Source organism: Pleurodeles waltl, chromosome 9 (assembly GCF_031143425.1).
Source record: "Pleurodeles waltl isolate 20211129_DDA chromosome 9, aPleWal1.hap1.20221129, whole genome shotgun sequence".
NCBI lineage: Eukaryota > Metazoa > Chordata > Amphibia > Caudata > Salamandridae > Pleurodeles > Pleurodeles waltl.
This window is the reverse complement of record NC_090448.1, coordinates 912,054,248-912,081,907: the sequence shown is the minus strand read 5'-3', so window position 1 is coordinate 912,081,907 and position 27,660 is coordinate 912,054,248. Positions and strand designations below refer to the sequence as shown.

The 27,660-nt window shown below is 42.8% G+C and overlaps 1 protein-coding gene across 10 annotated transcripts in view; it reads right to left on the bottom strand.

Annotated features, from left to right (window-relative positions):
• BDKRB2 (bradykinin receptor B2) overlaps positions 1-27,660 on the bottom strand; it is a 441,339-nt gene that overhangs the window by 209,677 nt on the left and 204,002 nt on the right. For 6 of the 10 annotated variants that reach the window (XM_069208264.1, XM_069208265.1, XM_069208257.1 and 3 more), the window contains one exon: positions 19,885-19,979. The gene's annotated coding sequence lies outside the window, so the exon portion shown is untranslated. Of the gene's footprint in view, positions 1-19,884; positions 19,980-25,763; positions 25,880-27,660 lie in introns of all 10 variants that reach the window. The other 4 variants (XM_069208259.1, XM_069208262.1, XM_069208258.1 and 1 more) reach the window with 2 other exon arrangements.

The window sequence follows — 27,660 nt, the reverse complement described above, 5'->3', positions numbered from 1 at the left end:
CTGGACTGAGGACATTCTGCCAGGAATAAGCTCTGGAGGCTGTAGGAGGGACTGCTATTCTGTCCGTTGCTTTGCTGTGCTGGCCTGCTGCTTGATACTTCTGTCCTGGGAGTGAAAGGACTGGACTTTGCTTTCAACATCCTGCTTCCAAAGGTTCTTCAAGGGCTTGGACTGAGCTTGCCTCCTGTTGAAAAGTCTCAGGGACATCAAAGACTTCAGCTACCAGCACCTGGGTTATCTTGCTGAGAGTCTGGACTTGTAAAGTGGTGCAAAATCCAGTTCCTAGGCCCTTGTAAATGAGTTCTGGTGTAACCAACAAGAAACAAGCACATCGACTTCAGAGCGAGATCGGAACCAGCGCCACTGTCCAATATGCGCCGCTGAGTGCACTGGAGCCGTGGTCCTTGCTGAGTGCCATGACCTGCAATACAGGCCCAGTGCAGCCACATGGCCTCCAAAATCCTGCCACAGCGTGAGTCCTGAGTGCCGTCTCACCGACATCTGTGACACTCAACTCTGCCACAGCACCTGTGGCCCTGTGGTGTGATCGCAACACAACAAAGTCGATACCTCACTTCTTGACCCGCTGGATCCATTGACCCCGCCTTGTCGTAAGGAACCAATGCCTTGCCGCTAACGCTGCATCACCTCCCCTGCAACCATGAGGAACCATAGCCTCTCCTCCCTTGTCCAGCAGTAAGGTACAGATGCTTCACCTCCCGGGTAACAGTACGGAACCGAGCAACACCTCACCTTCCTGACTCCATGCCAATGTCTTTGTTTCCTCATCATTTTCCAAGGCAATGTACCTGGGGCCATGCGATTCCATGACCGGCCTGCACTCCCTCGCGAGTGACATCAGCCTGTTGGGAACAACTCCGTCAAGCACTGTGATGGCCCCAGTTGGAGCTATTGCGTTTCTGATCGCTATACTACATCTTTTCGTTAAAAAATGTGTATCTTTACTTGTGAATGTTGGATTTTTGTTGTTGTTGTCTTGTTTCACTCAAATAAATATTGGCTTTCCATTTAAACTGGTGTGAAGTACTTTTGTTGTGTTTTCACTGTGTTGCTGTGTGTGTACAAATACTTTAAACACTGCCTCTGAGATAAGACAAACTGCTTGTGCCACGCTACGAACAGGGTGAGCAGTGGTTATCTTAGCTGTGTGGATTCCTTACCCTGACTAAACTAGAGTGAGTGTCCCTGCTTGGACTGGGTGCAAACCACTACCAACTAGAGACCCCATTTGAACAACCCTTATTACCAACATGCTGAATGCTGTACTGAAGCTCCATCCTCCTGCCACACCACTATTATTGTCCCAGTGTTTAAAAAGGGATATAGGCAGAGGCCTATATCACTCCTTGATTCAATTGTGAAAGTCCTAGGTCATAACATGGTTATTAGAATTCAGTCTTACAGGCATATTTATAATGCCCTAGCGCCACCTTGCGCCACCATAACGTCATTATTTTTTACGTTAATGTGGCCCAACAAGGCCGAAATCCCCACTCTGTATTTACAAGGTGGAGCAATGCATGCATTGCGCCACGCTGTAACCCTTTGTGCTACATTATGCCTGCGCCAGGCATAATGTAGGCAAAGGGGGCATTCCCACATAAGGGGAGATGGAAAAATGGTGTAAGAAAATCGATGAGATTTCCTTGCGTCATTTTATATGGCACTTTTATTGCCAGCTCAAGAGCAGGCGTTAAAAGGGGGTTTCATTATTTTGGCGCTACTCCATCATGAGAATTAACGCAATGGCCCCCTACCCTGCACTATGGTGTGCAATATTTAAAATACAGGGCACACATGATGGCGGTAGGTGGGTGCTAAGAGGCACAGGGATTGGCGCTGCACCCGTCTGCCCCTTAGTGCGGTGAGGCTTGTATTTTGTCTGAAGTCCAATTTGACTGCAGACCTGGCTTAGCGGGCTAACTAACAGTGCATAAATCTTTACATGGTGACCAGTAAGTATATGAATGCCTAAAAAGAGCCCCTTTATCTGCCATTTAAGGACTTGAACTCACCCTTTGTCTGTGTGAATAAAGCTATGCTTTGGTAACTACTTTTTGAAATAGGTATGGACCCTCCCACCATAGTAAAGTCCTTTAAGGTCTTCATCTTGATATCTCTGTTTCAGTAAGATTTGGGAAGGGTGAAGAGTGCACTTGATACTTTAGCCTGAACTGTGGTGTGAGACATGGATGTGTGATGGCTCATATTTTGTTTTTATTTTACATCAACAGACTAAGGCCCTCATTCTGACCTTGGCGGGCGGCGGAGGCCGACCGCCAAAGTCCCGCCGTCAGGTTACCGTTCCGCGGTCGAAAGACCGCGGCGGTAATTCTGACTTTCCCGCTGGGCTGGCGGGCGGTCGCCTTCAGACCGCCAGCCAGCCCAGCGGGAAAGAGGCTTCCACGATGAAGCCGGCTCGGAATCGAGCCGGCGGAGTGGAAGCTGTGCGACGGGTGCAGTTGCACCCGTCGCGTATTTCACTGTCTGCGCAGCAGACAGTGAAATACATTTAGGGGCCCTCTTACGGGGGCCCCTGCAATGCCCATGCCAGTGGCATGGGCACTGCAGGGGCCCCCAGGGGCCCCGCGACCCCCCCTACCGCCATCCGGATCTCGGCGGTCCGACCGCCGGGATCTGGATGGCGGTAGGGGGGGTCGGAATCCCCGCGGTGGTGCAGCAAGCTGCGCCGCCGCGGAGGATTCAATGGGGCCGCGGTACACTGGCGGGACCCCGCCAGTGGTGCCGGTCCGACCGCGGCTTTACCGCCGCGGTCGGAATCCCCATTGGAGCACCGCCGGCCTGTCGGCGGTGCTCCCGCGGTCCTCCGCCCTGGCGGTCAAAGACCGCCAGGGTCAGAATGACCACCTTAGTCCATTCTTGTCTGCACATGGTCAGGATCTGCCCAAGGTAAATGCATCACCGTTACCAACCCTGCAATACGCTGACAATGCCATGCTCATTTCTCGAACTCTAAATGCCTTGAAATTACTTATGGATAAATTTACTGAGTTTATGGACCACCTGAATCTTGATATTATCCCACTGGAAACATATTATGTGGCCTGTGGTTCATTTTCCCATAAAAGTAGGGTCTTAAGTATTAAGGGGTGTGTGTAGAAAGGGATGGTCAGTTTTCATATTTGGGCATTCCATATGAATCTAAGGAAACTTGGTGCCCCTGCGTCGCTATCAGTTGCTCCAAACTTGCTCAGTCCATTGGGGCCTTTTTGTCAAAATTATAAGCAATATGCAGTTAAATCGATTTTGGAGATATTTAAATGCAGCTGTCTCCTTATTGCTTCTTTTGGGGCAGGGTTGTGGGGCCATCATAATACTAAATTTCTCCAGGGAGAGGAAAATCGCTCCTGTGTGAGATTGTTACTTTTTAATTGTTCTACCTGTTTCGTCAATGAGGAACTGGGACTGGGCTATCTGACAGATTCAATCGCCCCGGCCCCTGTGCTTGTTTGGATTTCAATTTTAGTAAATCTGCATGCTTCCCTTAATAAACAAAATATGCTTACCGTGTGATCAGAACAATATGTTTTATCGCCAATTAAGTGGGCAGACCAGATTTGTTTACTGACCCTCACAGCCTGAAACAGTCTGACATTCAGTGGGTTAAGTATCAATTAAACACTGTAATTTCACTGCAACATGATATAGTGGACTTCGTCAGCCTTCTACCAAGGACTATGACCTGATTCAGGCCCCTGGCGGTATTGAACACTATTTGTTTTGGGTGACTAACCCTTGGTAGAGTACCTGTTCTACTAGATTTCATTGTGGTACGGTTCAGTCTTCTTAACTTTCCCCAGGGCCAATATGCTCCTAGCCACCTAAGGTTAAACACAGACAAGACAGAATTACTCATCTTCGGCACCAACCCCTCAGCCTGGAACGACTCCTGGTGGCTCACCTCCCTAGGATCCGCACACACACCCACCACCCACGCTCGCAACCTGGGCGTCATCTTGGTTTCCACACTCAGCATGACTCAGCAGGTCAATGCCATCTCCTCTTCCTGTTACTACACCCTCCGCCTGCTCCGCAGAACCTTCAAGTGGATTGCCATAGAAACCAGGAAGACCGTCACCCATGCCTTGGTCAGTAGCCGTTTGGATTACGGAAACGCCCTATATGCAGGAATAACAAACAAACTTCAGACAAAACTGCAAAGAATCCAGAACGCATCCGCACGCCTCATTCTGGACATCACACGCTGCGTCACCTCATCTCACCTCATCTCAGGGACCTACATTGGCTACCAGTATCGAAGAGGATCACTTTCAAAATCCTCATCCACGCACACAAGGCCCTACACAACACGGGTCCGACCTACCTCAATGACAGACTCACCTTTCACACCCCAACCCGCAACCTTCGCTCCGCCAACCACGCCCTCGTCTACGTTCCTCGCATCCGCCGCACGACCACCGGAGAAAGATCATTCTCCTACCTTGCCGCTAAGACCTGGAACTCCCTCCCACTCTACCTCCTACCCTCTATCTTTCAGGAAACACCTTAAGACCTGGCTTTTCGACCAGTAGCTCCTTCCCTCCCCCCAGCACCTTGAGACCTTCTGGGTGAGTAGTGCGCTTTTCAAATCCCTGATTGATTGATTGATCCTGTATCAATCTTTCCTTGCCCATGCAATGAGTCTTCTCTGTTGCATTTAGATTTTCTAATTTTTTGAAAATGTTATGATCCTTTCAAAAGGTATTTTTTTTTTATAATGCTTTTTAAATCTTAGAATTTTACCCAATGAAACCTGCACTTTATTTCTTGCGTACCCTAAGTCACCCTTTAGTTTGCTGCTCTGTGGAGATCTTCCTGAAATGTGCTGTGGCTCCTTGTACCTTCATGATGTTTTAAGTCTGCCTGGACATGTTTCAAATGATTAAAAAAAAATCTATTTTATCTGCCCTTTTTTTTTACTCCTTTATGATTCTTTAAGCAATGACCGAATAAAGAGAAATATTGATTGACTGATAATGCTAGTTTTGTTTAATAATTTTATCTTATAGTTAGTTTTATTTTTACTTTGGTAACAAATTTAAAGTTATTTTTCTGATTTTATTTGAATGCATTTATTTATATGCGGGTATTGGGTTGGTAGGGGAGCCATGTGTGATGTTTTCCTAATATTATATAGTTCTTCACATGTAGTTTATTTTTCATAAATTCAAATTTGTTACTGGAGTAACTATGTATATTATTTAATTGATAAAGTAATAAATATATATTTATTTTTTTAAAGTAGCAATTGTTTTTACTGTTAACGGCTTATTTAGGAGTAATATGTAAATTAATGTTTTATATAATTATACTTCTAATACATATTTTTTTACTATTTCATAATTAACTATCAGATAATTCGTTATAAGTAATATATTATCTGATAATAATATTAATTATTGTGTACTTTTTTGGTAGGTGTTTGGTTTTTTGGATCGTATGGTGGGAAGCTTTTTAAGTAGATATATATTTAATTTTGTATTTGTTAATTACATTTTAATAATATAATTTTACTGTAAATTTTTATTTTGTAACATCATTTTATTATTTTGTATAATGCAAAATGATCATACATTTCAATCTACTTACTGACATTTATGATCATTATGTATACACAGACACTCCTGCTCGGCTCCTGTCACACCCCCAACATTGCGAAGGTGTAGCATCTTCTCAGGGGGAGCACATCTGCTCAATGACTGCAGCCGCAACGACCTACTATCAGTCTATTAGTTTAGACATTGTCAATGCACTGGATACAACTGATATGGAACCCCTGAATACATGTGTTTTATGTCTGATTCTATAATTGCTTCCTAATATATAATTCTCCAAGATAAACCTGCTTTCAAGAGCTATTTCTGAGATTCATTTTTGTAGACTTCAAAGAAATTATGTTGACTCTAAAACTATAGTAAACTAAAGACAGAGGTCATTGCAGGACATCAATCCACCTAACTGAACTTATTGATTTCTTTGAAAACAAATTTCCTTGTAGACCCTCTTACCTGTTGTATTACCTTCTGGGAAGAGCATCTCTGTCCCATAAGCCCTCCAACAGTCTCAGTCCTCAAATGTGCCCCAATAGTCTTGCACCTTGGTACACTGCCATGACAAATGGGAAAAGGTTGTTTTGTTGAGGAACATATCCGGCTATTGTCCTCTCTCCTTATGTTTTCATTATGTAACATTATGGGTATTTAATGTGCAAGATGTATCTCTGGAGTGTGGGTTCATTGCTCCTTGTTTCTGATTTTGTATATATCAACTATTATGAATGTATGCATTAGTACATGTAGAGTGGAAACCTATTTAGAGAGCACGGAGTGCTGAAGAAGGGTGGAAGCCCTGACTTACTGTTCACGTTCATTTACAATGAAGCAGGGTGTGTATGGGTGATGTTCCCTGTGGCCTTATGTGCCCTCATGGCAGTATTTAACATGGCATCTACATTCTCCATGACCTTAGTAATAATTATCAAAAAAACATTATATGTGGGTCATAATGCTTCTCATGGTGACAATTGGTGAAGGTACAGCAACTGTTTTGTAACTTTCCTAGATGAGCCCTTAAAAGGCCTAAGTGCTTTTGTAATATAAATGGGAAGAGAATTTGCAGACTGACACTTGTCTGGTATCAGGAGTCAATGTGTTTTTTTCTCCCCTGGAATAATGATGATGGGCCACATGCGAAGGCAAAGAAATGTGATGAACTTCGCAAAACACTAAAAAAAAAAAAAGAACAGTTCTCCAACAATGTATAGCCCAATTCAGATACAAGAAAATAACACTACTGGCAAGGTGAGGCCGGCCTAAATGCAAACATTTAGTTTGATTGATATGAAGATGGGAGGAGGTTGATTAAAGATGTAAGTGAGTGGAACTTTGTTAGTCAAATGAAAAAGAAAGAGAGCTCATGAATGTGGCTGTACACACACCATATTCCATGAACTGGCATTCCTTTACTAATCCTTAGAATACTCTCTTAGACATATTATCAGGCGGTTCATTTAGCAGATGGAAATGACCCACTGATGTATCAGATTGACAAAATCACAGTGCCGTTCCTGTATTGTAAAAACATGTCTATCTAAGGAAAACCACTTTTGCATCATTAGGTCTAAACAAGAGTAAACACAAAGGTACTTTTTACCTCTCTTCTACCGACAGCTGTAGGTGTTTGTCGGACACCTCATGTTACCAGCACATTTTCCATAAATACGTACAGTACAGACTAATGATTTTTTGGCCAGCTCCCTTCAGCCATTGACTGTTGCCAATTATTTTAAAAGTTGCCAATCGCTGGAGGGGATGCTCTTAACACCATGGGATTCCAATCAAAGGTTACGTGTGCCTCTAAGTAGTACGCTGTGTGGTACATTCTCCACTGTGCTGCTGCTCAACCACATCAATGTCTCTTTCACCAACCTTCACACCCCTACCCTCGACCCCACCCCTCCAGTGCAGGACACGTTTACTGACCTTGCACCCACCACAGTGCGCTATTCGTGGTGATCTTGATCATATTTTGGCTTTGCTGGTGCCTGCTGAATTGATTCTAAAGCATTGGAAAAGCCAAACTCTTCAAGAACAGCTACCGTACATTATCCCTACACGGTGGCCATCCAGCAATGAGGTTTCACAGACATAAGAAACTCCATTAAAAAACGGCCACTGTGCATTTGTGTGGAATACAGTCAATTCAAATAATATGTGAGGGGCAACCTTTTAAGTTTTGTGAAATAGTATTTAGTAATACTTCTTTTCGTCTTTAAAAAAACACACTCTTTGGCCAGCACGTAGTTGCGATCAATCGCTTCCTCAGGGCAATGCAGCCTGAGGCATATAGTTCACTAAACTACAATATAAAATAAAGTACAAATCAACAGTAATGTACTGATAACACAGGCTTTCTAACAGAGATATACATTCAACGTACTTTGATATCAATCTTTGTTAATAGATGTGTGTAAAAGATTCCAAATCCTGAACATATTATATATACATCGTGTATCAAATGCCACACTCAATGGCAAATTGTTTTATTAAAGAAGAAAATAGGTATTAATAAAGACGTTTTCATAGAACTGGTCAGTTAACTGTGAATGCCTATTGAAGTTTAGAGTGTGTGTGTTTGTGCAAAGTGGCAATCTCGTAATGGAGATTAATATGTTTTTTAATACTCTAGTACAGAAAAGCCGCCGTGCAGACATGCGCTTGTATGGCCGCATCTTGGACGAGAGGAAGGGGCCTGGGAGCAAAGGCATGGACTATTGGCTTTGCAAATGCTTTTTGTTTTTTTAGTGTATGAGAAACATTATATCAGTAGCAACAAAAGCCAAGAATTAGCAAATAGTTACACTTCATCATAAAGCTTTTCAAACAAGGAAGGCTAGCATCTGTCATCATCTGAAATTTCTCTTTGTTTCGCTGGTTTATCCAAACACACAGCAAGCACAGCTACATAAACTTGGGCAAAAAGCCACAAAGGATAGAGGCTTATGCAAACAAAGAACAGGTGTAAGGATTCTTCGGTTCTTACTGATGGCCTCCCATCGAAATTATCAAATTTCTTTTCTGGTTTCTATTAAAATTGATATCTGAATTACTACAATTAATGGCACTTTGTGCAGTTTTGTACCGTCTTTCATAGTCTTGCTAAACGTCAATTCCTAGGTTGAAAAAACAGTGCCTTGCACTAGATGATTATCACTCGGCTAGATTTCAACTACTTCTTGGTGCAGTCAGAGATTGAACATTCTTCCCTAATATTAATGATTAACAGCATTAAAGTAAATACCATTTAAAGTACAATATTCAAGTATCCGACTACCAATGTGGTTCATGGCAGAGTGAGTTACAACATTTATAAAATAGGCAGGAAAGTGTAATCAAGTACGAATGTTCTTAGAAAAGTACATTAGAGAAAGATTGCCCCTGTTTCCCATGATTTAATTTGTAATGCTGTAGCATCTTCCACATCAATCTGTCTATTCGTGCTTTTCCCCTTGGGGTTACCACTGGCTGAAGAAGAAACAAGAGTGGGTAGTAACAACATGCACTGGAAGATGCTGAACTGGAATGGATTCTCTACCAGTACAATGTAACTGGCACCCCAAAACTACCAAGTTCAATGAACCATTATTGCTGGGGGCATAGGGAATAGAGTGGACAATACTCTATCCTTGAAGCACATAAAATCCAAGCTAATGAATACATCATCTAAACGATAATCCCAAAATTCAACGGGTTGCAAGAGAAGAGCCCAGAGAGTTCTACAAATGTTATTCAATATGGCATGTCTACACCGGAGCGAATAGAACTAACAGTAATTGCCACCCCACAGAAAGAGTTTACTGAATTTCTGAACTAGGACCTTCAAGGACAACAACGCTTACAGAGGAAGATTGGAGTCCAAGAGGAAATACTGTCAAATGAACACTTTTTTGACATATGTGTCTCAATCCATGAAAGAGAGTCCTGGATGCGAATCATGCTGTATGAGGGTTGAAGGGAGACACTGGAAATAAGAGCATTAAAAGAAGGCAAAAGATAGGCATGCATACTGAAAACATAATACTTAGCAGGGAGAAAAAGTATTTTTAAAATCTGCAGCTTAAGTATATGGCCACGTTCACATGCATCGATACACCCATGCTGGTTTTTGGAGGTATGTTACAGAGAATACTTGGAGGTTCCCTCGGTTTGACATATGCCAGTCCAACTTAGATTCAGATGGTAGGTATCAGGTGTGACCCGTGAGAAGCCATCATAGAGATTGGAATACCTCTGACATCTAAGAAGAAAGCAGCATAATTTGTGTTATAGGCACTAAATTAAATGCAATCAATGAATAAGCCTCAAAAGTTTTAAGTCAAGGTAACAATAAAAATCAACCCCATTTAATAGATTATCAAAACCCAAGCTCTGCAAACTCTGTTAGCCTGTCTATTGAGCAGAAGAAACTAAAGTCCAGATTTACAAATGTTTGGCATCTAGTTTACGTCAATTTTAACACAGATCCCACACAAAATTCCTTTTGGTATCTACAAAGCAAAGTAAACAGCATATGTGCTGCATTCTCGGTTGCTTGCTGCACTGTAATGTGTCACTTGTTAGAAAATCTGGCCCTAAGTTAATAAACCAACTGCATCTTTTTAAGTACCATCACCAGAGCAAATGAAACTCTACTTACCACAGAAAAAAGAATTCTGAAACCTAAGTTGCCATCAGGTAAAGAAGCTGAAAAATTGGCCAACCAAATGAATTTGCGTGGTTAGGAAACAGAGGACGAAAGAAAAATTGGTTCACGGTGATAGCCTGAAAGACACAGATCAGATGACATTCATCTTATGGCTATGCCTCCTTGAGGCATTTTGCTTAGACACTCTTTTTGCTCCTGCCTATGGAGGACTGGGTTTGTAAAGTAAATGACACATATTCTGGAAGAAACCCCCAATCCACCTTAGATTAGAAAACATCTGTCCACCTTTCTCACGCCTCTCAAAGACCAAGATGTACAGTCCTCTGCACAACAGGGCAATTGAAAAATTGCAGTGCTGTGTAGCCCCAATGGCAGAAAATAATGCAGCCGAGAATTAACAATAGTCCCATGCTGATAACGTTATGAACATCTGTTGGTCTAAATCTGGCTGGTCTCTATGATACAAACCCCCTCACAGTTGTACAAAGGTGACACAGCAGTATCTATCCTAGGGTTAGTATTAGAGGTATACCCTCCAGTACGGTGCACACAACAGCATGGAGGCAACCATGTAAGGTCCTTGCTTTAGGGTACAGCATATTATTTTGGGTAAGTATTTCAGTCAATCACCCACTTGACCCATGCCTGTACCTCCTTTTAAGTGTAATTAGGATTTAGGTGCTTACCCATACCACCATCATAGGTGGATTGGATACATTTGTTCAAAGCGATGTAGGAAGTGTGATGTACCCAAAAGAAAGACAGCACTTTGGGTGTCAGGTCTGCAAACCAGGTCTGAGGGAATACAAAAAGGAAGTTTTGCAAAACTTTTAAAAATCTTGGTACGACCATCCTTTTAAAGACCACCACTCTGCCAAGAATATTGAGGAGAGTAGGGACCACTTACTCAGCTCCCAAATGCTCCATTAATGTGGTGAGTTTGAGACTTCATGTGAGCACAGGGTCCAGGGCACTATGTGTTTCCAGTTACTGGAAGCTTAGTTTGAGGATAGGAAGGAAGGATTGCCAGTCAATCGCCTGTTAATACTCATAAGTGGGACTAGCAGCAATTTCAACCAATCACCTTTTAAGCCAGAGACCTCCTCATAGATTTCTGGAATCCCCCGATTTGGGCTCCACATTGTACCCATATCACTACTGCTCTGCAAACTAGGAACAGGGATGAAAGGGCGGTGATCATCTTCACCTGCACATGGAGGTGGGATTATAGTATTTTTTCAAATGAGATAAGCTGAGAGACAAATCTCTGCGATGGACTACTGTGAACAGAAAGGGACAGTCGAGGGAGTTGTATGCCTTTTCAGAGTCTATGAGCATGCGGACAGCTGGGTCTCTAAACGTATATTACTTTGCCAGCATGATGTGCACTCTATGAATACAGTGGCAGGTGCAGCAATGAGCCATGAAATGAAATTGGTGTGGGAGAACTCGGGAGGGAACAACTTGCAGGAGTTTATTCACCATAAAGGTGAAGTAGATCTTAATTTCTGTGTTTATGAGGGTGATCAGGTGATATGAAGAGCACTGGGGTGGATGCAGCTCAGTTTGTGAATGACCATGATGGTGGCCAAGTCAAGGTCAGGAGGAAACTGGTTGTTCTCTGTGGCTTCCTGTTACATATTCAGGAGATGGGAAGAGAGAGTAGACTTGAACTTGCCAAAGAATTCACGTGGGAACCTGCCCAGACTGTGTGTATTCACTGGCTTCATGTTTACTATGGCTGCCTCAATCGTCTCCAGTGTGATAGTTTGGCCTAGGCTGTCCCTGTCTGTGGTTCTCACGGTCTCAAATGGGAAATCAATATTAAGGGGCCTGGAGCACTCACAAGCAGAACGCTGTTACCAGGCATAGAGATCTATATAGGACATAGAAAAGACAGAGGAAATCTCTGGTGCAGGCCTAGTCTGTTTCCCTTCAGAGTCCTTTACTTCAGGGATCATTCTGGAGGCAACATCTCAACTAGTCAGTAGAGTAATTACCCAGATTTGTTACCGCATTCACATATTCAGTTATGTGAGGCGATCCAGCATTGCTGCACCTCTTCCTGGAAAGATATGCTCAGGAAGGTCCCGCCAGTCGCCAACTGGCACTAACTTCTCTCTTCCTTCTTGGTCAGGTAGTCAAGCTTGAGTGTAAAAATCCTCACGTCCAAAGCATACAGCTACTGTTTTTTTCCTAATCTCTTTTCTACCAGGAGGATTTGGCCTTGCCACATACAGTAGCTTTTCCCACCACCCATGGCATCCCCATAGACTTGTATAAGTCTACATTAAGCTCTATACATAGACAAGGCACCATGCATTCATGTGCTAGATTGGGTGACAACCTACTCCGAAGTTCCAGGCATGCAACATAACTGGGGAGATGTCTGAGATTCCTTAGGACAGGATATTCACTGTTGCTGTTGATAGAACATCTGCGACCAAGAAGAAGTAATCAATTCTAGACATGTTTCCATATACTGCTGAAAGGTGTTTATATTTCACCGCACCCAGGAGCCAAATTCTCCAGACATCGCATAGGCCCAGTGAGTCTACTCATTCGGCTAACATGGAGGTTTTATGTGGTCTCACTGCTTCAGCTCTGGTGGATTCCAGCCCAGGATCAAGCACACCAAGTCTCCGCCTTCAACTGTGAGCCCTTTGGTAGTCCAAGGATCACTCCATGAAAAACCTTGAGAGAGGATTTGGACTGATGTGGGGTGATAAACACACTAATGACATTGCATTGCTTCCCCTCCAGTTGACCTTCGACCACCACCGGGCTCATTCATGGTTACCGAAGGTATTGCACAATGTAGATTTAATGGGCTTTCATATGTCCATTGGGGCACAGCGTAAAACTGAGTGCACATAGTAATATGCTGAGGAGGGCTGGGTCAAATGTTCTAGGGAAATGTAGTAAAGTTCAAAGGGCACATGGTTACGGGATTATGTTTGAGAATGAGTACATCTAGTCTTTTCACTCTTGTACATATGTCATTTTTTCCATTACAGTACCGTAAGTACCAGAAATAAAAGGAAAAAAGAAAACGACCACATAAGATAATTACATCTAACAAGGAAGAACATGAGCAACATTTGAAAAGGTAAAGAAGGGCATGTGGCCTTTCTTCCTAATTTATTTAACTGTTTTTTTTTTAGAAAAGTACAAAGCTGTTTGCAGGTTGAGCCCTTATTTCAACTAACCCGTTATACATAGCGATGCCTATACTCAGATCAGTATACTCACAGGCACGTATGCAGGCAAAACTCCAAATGCCCTTACACGTAGGCTACACACTAAAAGGCACAATTAAAGTGGCACACATTACATATATAATCTGACAACACAAAACGGGTCACAAAACTAGACAATAGGATAGATGGACACCCAATTAATACACCTGCTTCGTGCACACACAGATACGCGAATCTGCAGGTGTCATTGAAAAGAGACCAACAGACATACATACATTCATGCACAACAACCCGCAGATACATATGTCACATACCAGGCGCACCCATGCATATAGTCACAATGTCATGCAACCACCAATGCCTGCCAGCAGGCAAAAGCAGACATGCAGACACCCGTGCAGATAGAACAACAAATATGCACACAGAAACAATACATTCAGGCATCAATACACATAGACAAAGTTACATAATAATGGGTGATGGAATACTCCAGTCTCCAAAACTATACGTAAAAGAATAAAATGAAACAGAGTTGTACTGTGTGTGTTATGCCTGATGTGCACCTATTTGTCATACTCGTTGTTGTGTGCATACAGGTGAATTAAGACATCTGATTAGCTGTTGCCTAAGTCAGCACATTGTAAGAGGACTTGCTGCTGTTAACAGCTAGACCTGGCTTGTTAGACAACAGGATGTTTGATTTTGGAACGTTAGTTTTGTAAGTATGGTCTCAAAAATCCTAGAACACTAAATGCTGCTGCTCTCAAAACCAGGGAAGGTTAAACTTTTACTTATGACACAAACCATTTATTAGTTCCGCACCAATTAATTAAAATATGCTTAGGATCATATATGAGATTACCTGCAGCATTGTTAAAGCAAGTTTTTAGTGAATGTTTTTGCTGCTGCACTTTTGTCGCAAAAGCCATGAAAACGGCATGCATGCAGTGGACAAGATGATTGCTGTTTACCACTTTTGGACGTGAAACTGCCCATAAATGTTAATGAACCAATTTCAATATAAATGAATGTGAATTAACATCTATTAAATTGTGTGCCTCTGCCTACTAAGCATTATAGTCCACAATAATTTATCCTGTGGAAAAATGTATACTTTCACATTAGAGCATTAGGGCAACTGCATGCCTACGAGCTTTCCAGTTTCCTCCGATGAGGCTTCTCACTTATGCCTGCAGGGGTTCCCACACCTGGAATCAATTTGTACATGCGTTGTGTATTTAGGAAAAGAATTGAATCACAGTTTTTTCCCAGAAGTGTGCATAAAGATTTCTCAATAGACTTCAAGAGTCCTAAATAAAAATCGTGCTGAAACTCTTCGAAATGACTTGGGCCAGGGAGTGCGTTGATAATATTTATAAAATGCCCGCAGAGGCTGTAACTGAAAATGCTTGGTCCAAATGATTTCGTTCAAAACAGTATTTCTTCATTCCACTACCACTCCGGAAACTGCATATAGTGATAAACTAAATAAATTCCTGAAGCATTATGCCTGCCCACGTTTCTTCCTCCTCCATTCCATAAACTAGCAATTCCACTTGTCGCATAACAACCTATTTTATCTAGAATAAACTGTGCAACAGGCAAAGTGCAAGCGGTTGTCGGTTTAAGACAACCTCAAAAAGGGAGCATGAAAAGAGAAGAGATTAAATGAGAAAAAAATCTAAATAAATGAGTGATGAAAGCGGTGGAGGGATAGCAGTGTAAACAAGTATTGGCAAAGCCAATAGATTTCCCCTATGCTACACCTATTGGTGTTGTCAATGTATTTCAAAGATGCTGCACGGCAGTGCAACATGGATTAAAGTGAATAAAAACAATACAGTATAGTGCAGTCAGCGCTGGCAGCACCATAGTGCTTTGTTTTTATTCATTGTTAGCCATGTTGCAGAGCAGCCCGCACTGCTATGCAACATCTTTAAAAACATTGATAATGCAAACAGGCCTCACACAGACACAACATATTGGCATTGCTGTGAAATATGCCTAAAAAGAGCGTGGGCGTAGAAGGGGCTAATCAATATGGAGGGGGAAGGTGGGATAGTGACAAAGAGATGGCTGGAGGAATGCAAGGGTGGGAAAGAAAGGATTAAACAAAGGACATGAGAAAAGGGCAGAGGGAGATATTAAACAAACACAGAGGGAGGGTGAGGGTTGATTAGACAATCGACACAGGAAGAGGACGGGTAATCAACCAACATGGGAGAAGGGTGGTTAAGGGGAGACAACTCGCAGCAAGGGGGAGAAAACAGACAGTAGTGGGAGTGGGAAAATGGGCAGCGCGGCGAGGTGAGGGAGAAGGGCTCCAGACACATGCTTTCTGTAAGAGTGCATTTGTTAAAGTAAAAAAAGAGAAGCTGCAGGAGTCTGTGGCCAGTGGAAGGACACAGACAAGAACCTGTACTTGGTCCATGCCCCATAGACGGAGTCCCAGAAGGAAGCCAGAGATGAGAAGAGGTGCTGACGAGTAGGAAGCAAGGAAACGAGAGTGGGGTGCAAGACAACCAGGGGTAATTGAAGGTAAGTATGGGCAACTCTAATCCCCCTTTTAACATTTGTTTTTGTGTACAAAGGATTTTGCAAGAAAAGCATAAAAGCTATGCTGGCAAAACCTAAAAAGGGGGTCTGTGGGAGCTCTGACTTAAAAAAAAAAAACACTAATACATATGGAAAGCTAGGAAAGAAAGGAGGGTGTCACTAATAGAAACAAATTTAAATTTCAACAGAATACTTTAAAAAAATAGACATGTGTATTCTGATTTCCCGATGGTTGTGGTGAAATTGCTTTTTTTCAGTCCAGCCATGGTTCCATGTGACTACATGTTATTTTCCCTAAGCCCATACTAACTTATGATCATTAGACCTGATTCGCAAAGCTTTTTTTCCCGCAAACAAGAGCTTCTTGCTCCTGAAAAGCATCAACTGACAACTTTATGCATTAGTTCTAAATTTATCGTTCGCCAAACACTCCAACAAACTAGTTACCGCTACTATCTTCTGTAGTCTATTCTCACGGACAGCAAAGCTGTACAACACACAGACCACGCTAAAAAATGTGATACATTTTCCAAACTTGCTCTGAAAGATGGAGCCAGCCTCTGAAACGCCTTCTCCACAGGTCTCACATTTCTCCTGACATTTGTGCCTTCAGGCTTCTCCAAAGGTCTCACATTGCTTCCTGCATGTGTGCCTTCCGGCATCGTTTAAAAATGGAACTCTTCACCCGTTTGTGTCAAACACAGTGACCGACGTGTCTCTCCATTCAGCCCATGGCTTCTATACCTGCCTTCAGCTCCCCCCCCCCCAAAAAAAAAACCCTAAACTGTAATCACCTTTTAGCCACGGTTTGAGGTAAATGCCCAAGGCTTTCACTTTTCGGTCGCCAAGTTGTTTGGACACTCTTTCAATGACAGTGAGAAGGGACTGCCAAGTGAAGCCCCTTCACAGAATGACGACCCCAAACCACAGAAGTGTCTGTTAGTGCCCCCCAAACTCCCGTTATTTTGTGAAGAAATATAGGCCTTCTGTATCATAGGGTTTTCCTCATTCTTTGTGTGGAGAAAAGTGTTGACACATTAGGCCCTAGGTTCTTTCTAGAGCACTGAGTGACTGATGCCTGATCGACGAGCAGGACATTGACAAGTGCTTATGCCTTTGCCAAGATTTTTCTGCACATACGCTTTTCTCTCTTTTTATGTCTGCAGCCAAAAGACTCCTCCATCCCACAAGCAGCCTCAGCTCTGTCTGGGTAAAATGGATGAATTAAATGGACGGATCGTTCCAACAGCCTCATTACGAGTTCATAAGGATTCGGCCGGTATCCGGAGATACTGTCCAAATAAGGATTACGAAAACTGCGGTTACTCTGCTACTTAGGAGTATGTCGCTGAAAGCAGCTAGAATCTCCAATTGAAATACTGGGCAAAAGCAAGCATGCATCATGCACAAAATCAGATTACTGCAAGTCATTCTTCTAAATTCCTGTGATAAGGAGTATTTCTGCTCCCCCCCAACCACCCTCGCAAGAGTTACAACTTTAATTGTAATTTTATTTATGTAGCACTTACTACCCCATATGAGGTATCAAAGCAGTTTTCAGTGAGTAGCACACTAATCCAGAACCCAAAAAGGATTATGAGTTAATTTGAGCGGTGGACATGTTAGTCTGTTTAAATGGCTTGAACTAGGATAATGGAGGGATAGAAGAGGGGATAGTCTGGAAAGTGTAATGTGGGAGATCATAGTAGTAAGATAAGGTTTAGGATGAGTAAAATGAGAGATGGAGCTGGGAAGAGTCTCTAGAAATGGGTTAGCAAGATCATAGTTGCAAAATGAGGTTTGGGATGAGTCAAAGGGAGGATACATGAGGGAAGAATTTAAAAAGGACCGTTTGGGGGATTATAGTAGTAGAATGAGGTTTAGAATGAGTCAGAAAGTGAAGGTAGAGGATATATTGAGAGAGGTATGGGGGAGACAGAATAGTGCACTGGAGAAAGTCAAAGTCTTTTTTCTTTTACACTACGAGTAAATATGTAGATATATAAGTACATATGGAGCGTATACATGAATAGGGAAGATAGTATATCAAGATTTAAAATTGTATTTTATAAACTCAGACTTTCAAGTATTGCTGTACTATAAGTTAGTTTGTGTATTTTCATACTTTTTAAAATGTTTTTAAACTTTTTATTTTCGTAAATTTTTCAATAGCGAAGCACTTGCAGATAAATTAGTTATGATAATATTTACATATTGTGATAGACAAATAAAACAGAGACCCATACTCATCTTAATCAAATAACATATGAAAACTATACCATGACCAAAATACATGTTGCATATAAAATTGAATGTATATATATATATATATATATATATATATATATATTTTACCATAAGCAATATATACATTTGCTAAGCACACCTAAAGAATATCAATATATTTTAAAAACCATCATTTTTATACATATTTGTACAAAGAAATACACATATCTAGATACAAACATTTAACCAAATCAGAAATGTTTATATACACAGGGATATGTTGTACATTAGTGTTAGTAGAGTATGGTGGGTATGTAGGAAAGAGCCAACCCTTGAGTAGTCTCCTGAAGATAAGATAGTTAGCCGTGGATCAGATATTTGGGAGTAATAAATTCCAGAGTTTGGCTGCTTGAATAGAGAAAGATGTACCACCCATTATCTTTTTCTTGTGTGGTGGATCTTATGTTTGCCTCTGACATAGGGAACCCCAGGGGACAGGGGAACAGAGCACAAAACCACCTAACTTGTACTGGGCCACAATGAGTGCAAAGCTATCTCTAAGGAAGACAAGACAAATATAATCTGCCATTGATATTGCTCTTGCGTTAACATGCATCGGGCTGTGGCATGGGGTGAAGGGTTTCTACAACGACCTTCCTAAGATGTACCAGTATTATAAAATAACTTCACTCTACAAGTCATTTAAATAAATGTGCTGCAAGCACAAGTGTAGGAGGATAATACCTACAATGAGGAAGAAGTATTCCACAGTACAACCTTATGATGTGGATATTACCCATTCATATCTAGTTTGAACAAAAAAAGAGATTATTTGCATGACAATTGATAATGGTGTTCATTCTGTTTTTTTAGGCACTCCAAATTTTGACAGGTACATTTTTAACACTGAGGGAGAGACAAATAAAGCATCTTTCCAAGATCATAAATTATTATTAGGCACAGTGGACAACCGGCGGGATGTGAGTCGTGGTCTCCCGGTTCCAAAGTCAGCAACTGAGTTACAAGGCCACACTGGCCATCTCCTGAAACACATGATATTCAGACAGATGAAAGGATGAGTGGGCCCTACCGGCAATCAAAATCAAAACTTTCATCTAGCGGAAGTTCAAATGGAAATTTAGGCAAGACTGAGCCACAATATGCACTGGCCCAGCTGAATTAATGATATGTCTTTCCCCTGGAGTTTTTTCACGGAAGTGCTTTTTTTTTGCTACTCAGGATCGGCAAACCATTTTTTCTTTTTGACGATGCTGAGCAGCACTGGCAAAACCAAAAAGACCTACTGGCTTTGCCAGTGCTTGTTTAGTCAACCCTTGCTTAAAACCTTCTACTGGGAAGTCGATGTGAGGTTTACTCGGTGATCATAGAAGAATTGAACTTTCCTGGCTCCTAAGAAAAAAAACAATTCCTTGAGACTCGTGTCAATTCATTTTTATTGAGTATCTTGCTAGGAAGCACCCTAAAATCACCTGGAATAGATAATAAAGACACACTTTAAAATAAATATTGACGAAGCCAGTAGATCTAGCATCAACTTGCTAATGTATCTTTTGAAATTTGCAGATGTCACTACTACACACCCTGCGCTTAGACAACAGGATCTCAAACTAAACCATCCGGTATCTTGCAACTTTACCTGCTTTTATCTTGCTTAGTATCTTCCACTCGACCCTTCCGCTATCTTCGTTATCCCTAGCTACTCTGAAGCAGCCAGCAAGCTTCGCAGAGTCCCTAATAAATAAGCATAAATACATTCAGAAATCTTTGCATTTTAATTCCTGTAGCTCTTTTCAAATTATTACAACACATTTAAAACATGTTATCTAGTATACTGTGAACACATCAGTGACATGCATCAAAACAGTGCACGATCCAGGCCCTGCCCTGCTAAAGTCATGCGATTCAGAGACCTGTCCAGCTAAAAGGCCATACGTACATTGCCAATTTTAGTTAGATAACAATTATTGCACCTAGATACACCTGGTAGCATTTTGTGATATTCGTCTGGTATTCTATGTCACACAAGTCTGTTAAGGGCCCTATAACAGCACTGGGCATAAGAATCATATGCAGCTATATCTCAGATCAAAACCATTATCACTGGCAATTCATATAGCTTCAAAAAACTAGCAGACATTATTATGCAACACAGTACATAAAATAAAGTTCCCAGGATCTTACCTGAAAAAGTTACATTAGTCAACATATTTCACTACATTCCACTGCCCAAACCGTGTTCTCATGATCCCTAACACCAGGGTATTGTTAGTCATGCCCCTATTTCTACTTCTCACCCCAGCTGTGTGTCAGTCTGAAGTGAGTGAGCGGTTGGGACACGACCAAAAAGGGCCTGTGGGGAGAGGATGGGCTAGATTAAGCCAACTCTTTCTTGGCTTATTGAGGGCGGTCCCCTTCCAGTTCCATCACATATCAGGGGCCTGGAAAGAAGTGGATGGGCAACACACACTGGTCCAAGAGGAACGAAGGAAAGATACATGATCATGTTCTTCTCTTAAGCAGCCAAGATGGAATGGGAAAAGTAGTCCAGATGTTTTCAATATAAATCACTTTGCAAAAAATGCACCTCATTTACATGATAAGTTTTCTTATCTGAATGGTCATGCAAATTTTGACCAGGCATAATACATGGACCAAACTGAGGTTTTATTGGTGCAGGCTGTACAACAGATAAGTTAACTATTGAAAAAGCCTTACTTGTTGCATAGATTAGAAATCTCTAGCAACTGAGCCGTGCCACCCATCAAGTAATAGGCAAAAGGACATAGTGTGCATTGGTGTCCTTGCACAGAAGCTAAACAAAGGAATTGTCAGGATTCTTAAAGTGTTGGTCTTATTATCTGATGCGCTCTGTGCTTAATTTATGAAAAATTAATGCCAGGGCCATGGTTAGGCGGTCACTTCAGCTTGCACCAGCCAATTGCTCATGTCAAGCTCCACCTTTGACAGAACCAACACAACTACTAACCATGAAACCCTGCAAGTGTGACAATTCCGACTAGTCCAGGACCCCAACGTTTGGAATGGCTTGGAAAGCAGGTAGTAGCCATTTTAAGGTAAACTGAATTTTAAACCAACTGTTGTTGTGCTCGTCTGTGTATTAGACAAAGAGCGCCACAATGTGCAGGCTATCATAAGCACCTGGGTTGACAATTAAGTGCAGGTGCTGAGCACCGAAAATCACCTACTCAAATTAAGCACTGGATGTGCTCAGGCCTACACTGTCAGTTATATGGAAAAGACAGCAGTGGTTTCACTGCTGCAGATGTTTGTTGTAAATTGCGGTTGGTCCTTCAGAATGCCCTCGGATAAAGGAAGGCTTGTTTATCACATAGCTAAAGAAATGTTAACCCAGGTATTGGCCGGAAAGAGCAGAACTACTTTTTACAGGTCACCATGTGATGCTTAAACAAATTAATCTGCTCTTATTGGGTGTGCTCCATGCAATCTTCATAGGAATACCAGTTGTCTAGGTCCAAACCATTGTTAGAAGCCTATTTTATATGGGAAATATTAGCAGGAAGAGTTTAAGAAGAGTCACTCCTTCCTTAATAATTAGGCAGGAGGTCTGATATGTTATGGATGTTGACAGTGTACTGGTAAAAAGGAAAATGCTAGCAATAAAGTAGGTTGTCCAATTGACTATGAAAGCCATGCTTGTTATTCTGTTCCTCGGTTATGGAAGTTCCCCATTATAGGGTATTTGTTCCTGGAAGCCACATAGGAATGAGAAGGATTTAATAAGCACTCATATTCACAGTCATCTAGAATATTCCTGGAGGCATTCAACTGATTGGATGGTGAGTGTGGGTGCTTTCAGTCAGAAGAGCCAATAAGCAGAATTCCACAGAGTGGGGCTGTAGAGCGCACAGTAGGAGTTTTGCAAGTGCTAGACATCACTGATGGATATCATTTTGGTGCTTGCTTCCTGCTGCAGAACAGGCTGAGGTTCAGAGACATCCAGAGGGAGAATGTGATGTGAGAGGTAAATAAAATAAACACATTTCAAATGCAATTTGCGAGGTGTGGGGTGTCAAGCTGCATGTAGCCTTCTCTCTAAACTGCTTGCAGCTCCCGAGACTCTGCATGGCACCACATAAAACCAACATAAATAGCTCAGGTAGGTGAACCCAATGCTTCAGAACTTTTCGTAGATTAAGTTATCTGGACCCCATAGTTCATGGTTTTATTATCTTGTGCTGTCAGTGTACAATGACCTTCAGACTGTTTTATTACACCTTTTAGCAAATGGAAGGTCATCTTTCACATTAATGGTACATGACTTTTTATCTTAGCATTGAATGGTGTTTTTGATTTTTTGGCTATGTATTAGTTGTAGCATTAGTACTAAAGAATGTTTATTTAAAAAACTGTTATTTCCATAAAATATACACTACTATACGATACCAATGAGTGTAGCAACAAAAAGACGAAGGGCCTCATTACGAGTCTGGAGGTCTGTCGACTGCCATGGCAGCGGTCCGATCGCAATTGAGTTGGCTGTCAGACAACCATAATATGAGTCATGCTGACTTATGGAGCAAACACAGCCGCCGTCCCGCCGGCTCTGCCAGGCAGCACAGACCACCGCAGTCACGAGGCAGCACAAACAGGCAGCCAGAGCCTGTGTTGCCACCGGACACATTACAAGGTTGCACACTGCCAATGTCACAGTGGTGGGCACAACTGACCGTAAGTACACACACCTACCTGCGTCATTAACCGTAACAGCAGATCATTGTGCCGTCATCCACATCATATGGGGGGTCACGCTACAGGAACAAGGTACATGTCTCATCATGTACACAGTCGAAATCATATGGACACATTCACAGTCACAATACGACCCCTTTGGGCTCACACTGCACTGCAACACTACACAAAAACACACAGCCACACACCTCAGGCACGGAGATAGTAAAGTCTACACAACATGGTCTCACACACCACCAACATCACCTAAACAAATACAACTCATATCCACATTCCTCCCAGGCCATGGACTGTTGTCACATACACCACACATATGTATGGATGTGGCATGGAACACAAACATCACTACCATTAAAGAGCCCTTCAATGGACGCACATATCACCCACATCACAGCACAATGGAAGGACAATGGCATGCACAATAGACAGAGAGACAAATATACAAAGATCACTGTGCTAACAATACCCGCACAACAGGGGTGGGGGCATCAGGAGCACTCAGGGAAGGTGGCTGCACTAGGAGACTTATCACTTTGCACATGCCCATTAAACAACATTTGCACAGGAAATTGCCGCTTTGTTTCACAGGGACAAACAATATTAGACCCAAATGTATTTAGATCCAAATGACATGCCCATCTGCACAAGGTAGTAGTACAAGTCAAGAAAGCACATACAACTCCAACTGCATGAAACATACATCTACAGGAATCCTCTGCAAGGGACTCACAGCTAAATGGACACATGCATAGTCAAATCCATACAAAGGTAGCACAATTGAACACACTCCATGTCTGCACAAACAAAACTCGAGTTGACTCACGTTAGATGAATCACTAACCCTTATCAGGGGACAAGTCTAACACCATACATGCTCACATTGGACAATACAAGATGAAATACTCACCATAGTCCCTCCCTATTAGATAGGTCGCTAGTTAGTTTCCTGTGAGAAGTATGTTAAGGATTTTTAGTATATATGTTTTTATTTTATCTGTATGACTATTGGTCCTTCTACTCAAACTTTTTTATTCCTGTATTTATTATGCACATATTGTTATTTGATCTGTTGTGATTTTTATTGCTTTGATGGTTAAATGTGACCGAATAAAGCGTGTGATGATGAATACTCACCATAACAAACATTACACAAAGCCCTGGCGCCACCATTGTATTTACACCCACATATCCATACAGTCAACATATACCTTTGTCTTGGGGGACACCAGTACTACCCACAAAGTCAGATACTGCAACAACAGTAAGGATAAGCAAGCAGGCTGAAACACACAACTGTAGGCATACAACACAAGTTACTCAGGAACAACACAAAGTTAGAAAAAGAATAGCAGAACAAGTGTATACCCAAAAAAATAACTGTTTGGGTTTATTAACGCAATCAAGTTCAAAGTACAAGGCCACTGGCCAGTTCAATTAAATTCCAACAACAGCACAATGTTGTGCCAAAATGTGACTCCCAACTGCCAGGGAACCTCCACAGGAAGGGGTATCAATGGGGCAGGCAGGCACCTCAGGGATCATCCTTGAGGGGAGAGTTGGATTTGGGAGGGGTGCTCTTCTTCTTGAGAGGGGTGAGTTTCTTCTGGGGGGAGAGGTATGGGTGCTTGCAGGGGGCATGGGAGCCCTTGGAGGTGGAAGTGAGGGGATGGGAGGTGGGTGGGCTTGGGTTTGGGACAGGGGTGGAGGAAACAGGGGAAAGGTCAAGGCCAAACAAAAAACTTTCTTAGGGACGGCCAGTAGAAGGGGTCGGGATTTGGAGGTCAAGAGAGTGGTTGTCTGCTGTGTTGGTGTGGATGTCGTGGGTGCATACATCTGTGAGGTATGCTTGTGTTTGGTGGTTATCTGTTGCGTGGGTGAGTGAATGTGTTTGTGTGTTTTGGGGGTCTAGGAGGTGGAGGTGGAGGTGCTGGGGGATGGAGTGGTGGATGTGTGTGTTTGCTGGGGTGTTGACTGTGGGTATACTGGATGTGGTGGATGTCTGTGTGTCTGTAGTGGTGGTGTCTGCAGGTGTGGTGCTTGTGGTCGATGTCTTCTGGGGTGGTGTCTGCGGGTATGATGGGTGTGGTGGGTGTGCCATTGACAGCTGGCATGGTGCCTGTGGGTATGCTGGATGTTGTGTGTGTGATGCTTGGGTGGTGTGGGTGTCGAGGGAAGTTGTGACTGTCTGTGGGTGGCTGTTGTTTGCTGCCGTCATGGTGTGTATTTTTTGGTGTTTGTGTGTGCTGCTCTTGTGTGTTGATGTGGATGCATGCAGATCTGGCTGTGTGCTTTGGCAGGTAGGGGAAGGGGGGATTTGGAGAGGGAGGAGGGAGGTGGAGGAGGGACAGAAGGTCAAGGGTGACTGACTGCCATCAGTGTGGAGGCCAGAGCCTGAAAAGATCTCTGTAGGCCAGACATTGCACCATGAATGCCTTCCAGGAATGGATTGGTCTGTTGCAGCTGAGTTGCCAATCCCTGGATGGCATTCACAATAGCTGTCTGATCCACTGAGGTACTTCTCAGGAGGTCAATAGCCTTCTCATTGAGGGCAGCAGGGGTAGCAGGGGCTGGGGTGGAGGTGCCTGCTGCAGAGGAGACGCCCACTCTCTTGGGTGAGCGGGCACAGCCTACTTGGTGGGGAGCAACAGGGAAGGCACTGATAGAACGGGGGTAGCGGACAAGGTGATGCACCGATGAGTCTGCCACCATTAGAGAATGTCTAGTGGAGGAAGAATCCATTGATTATGTTGATGTTGCACTCTCCCCCTATGGAACTCCCCTCACCTCCAGGCCATTGGATCCCTCTGTGTCAGTGGTTTCATGACCCGAGGTCCCGTGGCCAGATGCTTCCCCACTCGGCTGTGCCCCACCTCCTTCGCTTGCTGGTGCTGGTGCTGGTGCTGCAAATACAAAGAGAAATACGGTCATCACATGTCCATGATTACACATGATCACACTTGAACAACAGCTGTGATTAGCATACAGTATCAGGATGTCAAGTAGGCCCCAACACCAAACTCCACCTAAGTGGCCTATACATGTGCCATACCATATGCATGCATGCCATGTGAACTGTCAATAGTTGCCGACAGGAAAATCACGATCACAGACAACTACATTTGCATGGCAGAAGTTGTGCAATCATAATGACCATACAACCATTAGGAGACACCATCAGCCTCCAAGCTTTGCCCCATGGAGCAAACCACATTCACTTGTTAGCATACAATAGTATGCCAATGCAAAGTGCATTTCCACAGATCACACACAAGGTCATGCACACATCTATTTGTCACATGCAATGACAACTGATGAGCCAAAATCATGAAATGTTGATGACAATAGTACAATATCTTGGAGAAGGTGACATAGAAATACCCATGTAACAACTGAAACATATCAACGATGTACACTTCACCAACTGACATTTTTCCCAATAGCATCATGAAGATGGTATTGATGTTGCTCAGATAAATGACACGTGGCATGGAAATGGATACTGTAGACATGTGCCATATGTCACTGAGAGATGCCTCCAAAATTTGCAACACTATGAATCAGCAAGCCCCAGGATAATCACCACTTATGTCTGGCACCCCTTACTATGACATACTCAGAGTCCATCAGCAGAAGCCATTAGTCTCTTGAATGTTGGAGAGGCCCTACGATTTGCAAGTACTTGTTGAAGGCCCTTAACATATTGCCCAATTGGAAGCTACATCACTCTCCACATTTTGGCAATGCAAACCCACATGTCTGTCTGGGGATGAATGCCTGTACCAAATACATGTGATTACTACATAACTGAAAGTCAGGACACTCACCTTACCCATTACACATGCGCAGTGCACTTTTCCACCTGATGCCACATCAAGGGCAGAGATATACACATTGTGGCTCTTAACTCTAGGCCCACCTGTCATGTCCCTCATTGATACTGCACTTGTACATGCCAAATGTCATTCTATGACGGGTGAGAGTATGTGCCAGCCAATAAACAATGGTGACACACTCCTATATGTGGCATAACATGAAATACTGCCCCACTGTAAATGTCCTATTCCTCAAACTGTGTGCCATGTGCATATATGCCAGGGAACACAGACATCATCCCATCAACAAAGGTAGACCATGCATGAAACTGCAGCTCACAAATGTTTACTGCAGAGAAAGAGACATATGCTGACAGGTAGGCACAAGGAATGGTGGCAACAGTAACTACACATTCATCATGTCAATGGACATTACCCACTTACCAAGGGAAATTAGTGATCTATAGCTACATCCAAAGAACAATATAAGTCCTGTCACATGTATGCTGGACACCTGCACATTACAGACCGCAGTGAGGCACCAGCAGCCATCATATGCTGAAGACAACTAGCTTCTGGGTGGAAGATGCCTACATACACCTTTACCCAGAAACACTGCAGAGGACAGTTGTCCATCACGTACTTACCTTTGGCCTGGAACATTTAGGAGTAGTGGTCTGTTGCATACACATTACACACACTATAACAACAAACAGTACTTGATTAATCAATGTACACAGCCATATATTGTACCTGCAGAGCGAGGGGTTTGTGGATTCCACCCAGTTGTGTCCCAGGTCCCTGGGACAATAGGCAAGGCACATCAGTATACAACACATGACGTGGCTACACAAACAATCACTCATCCA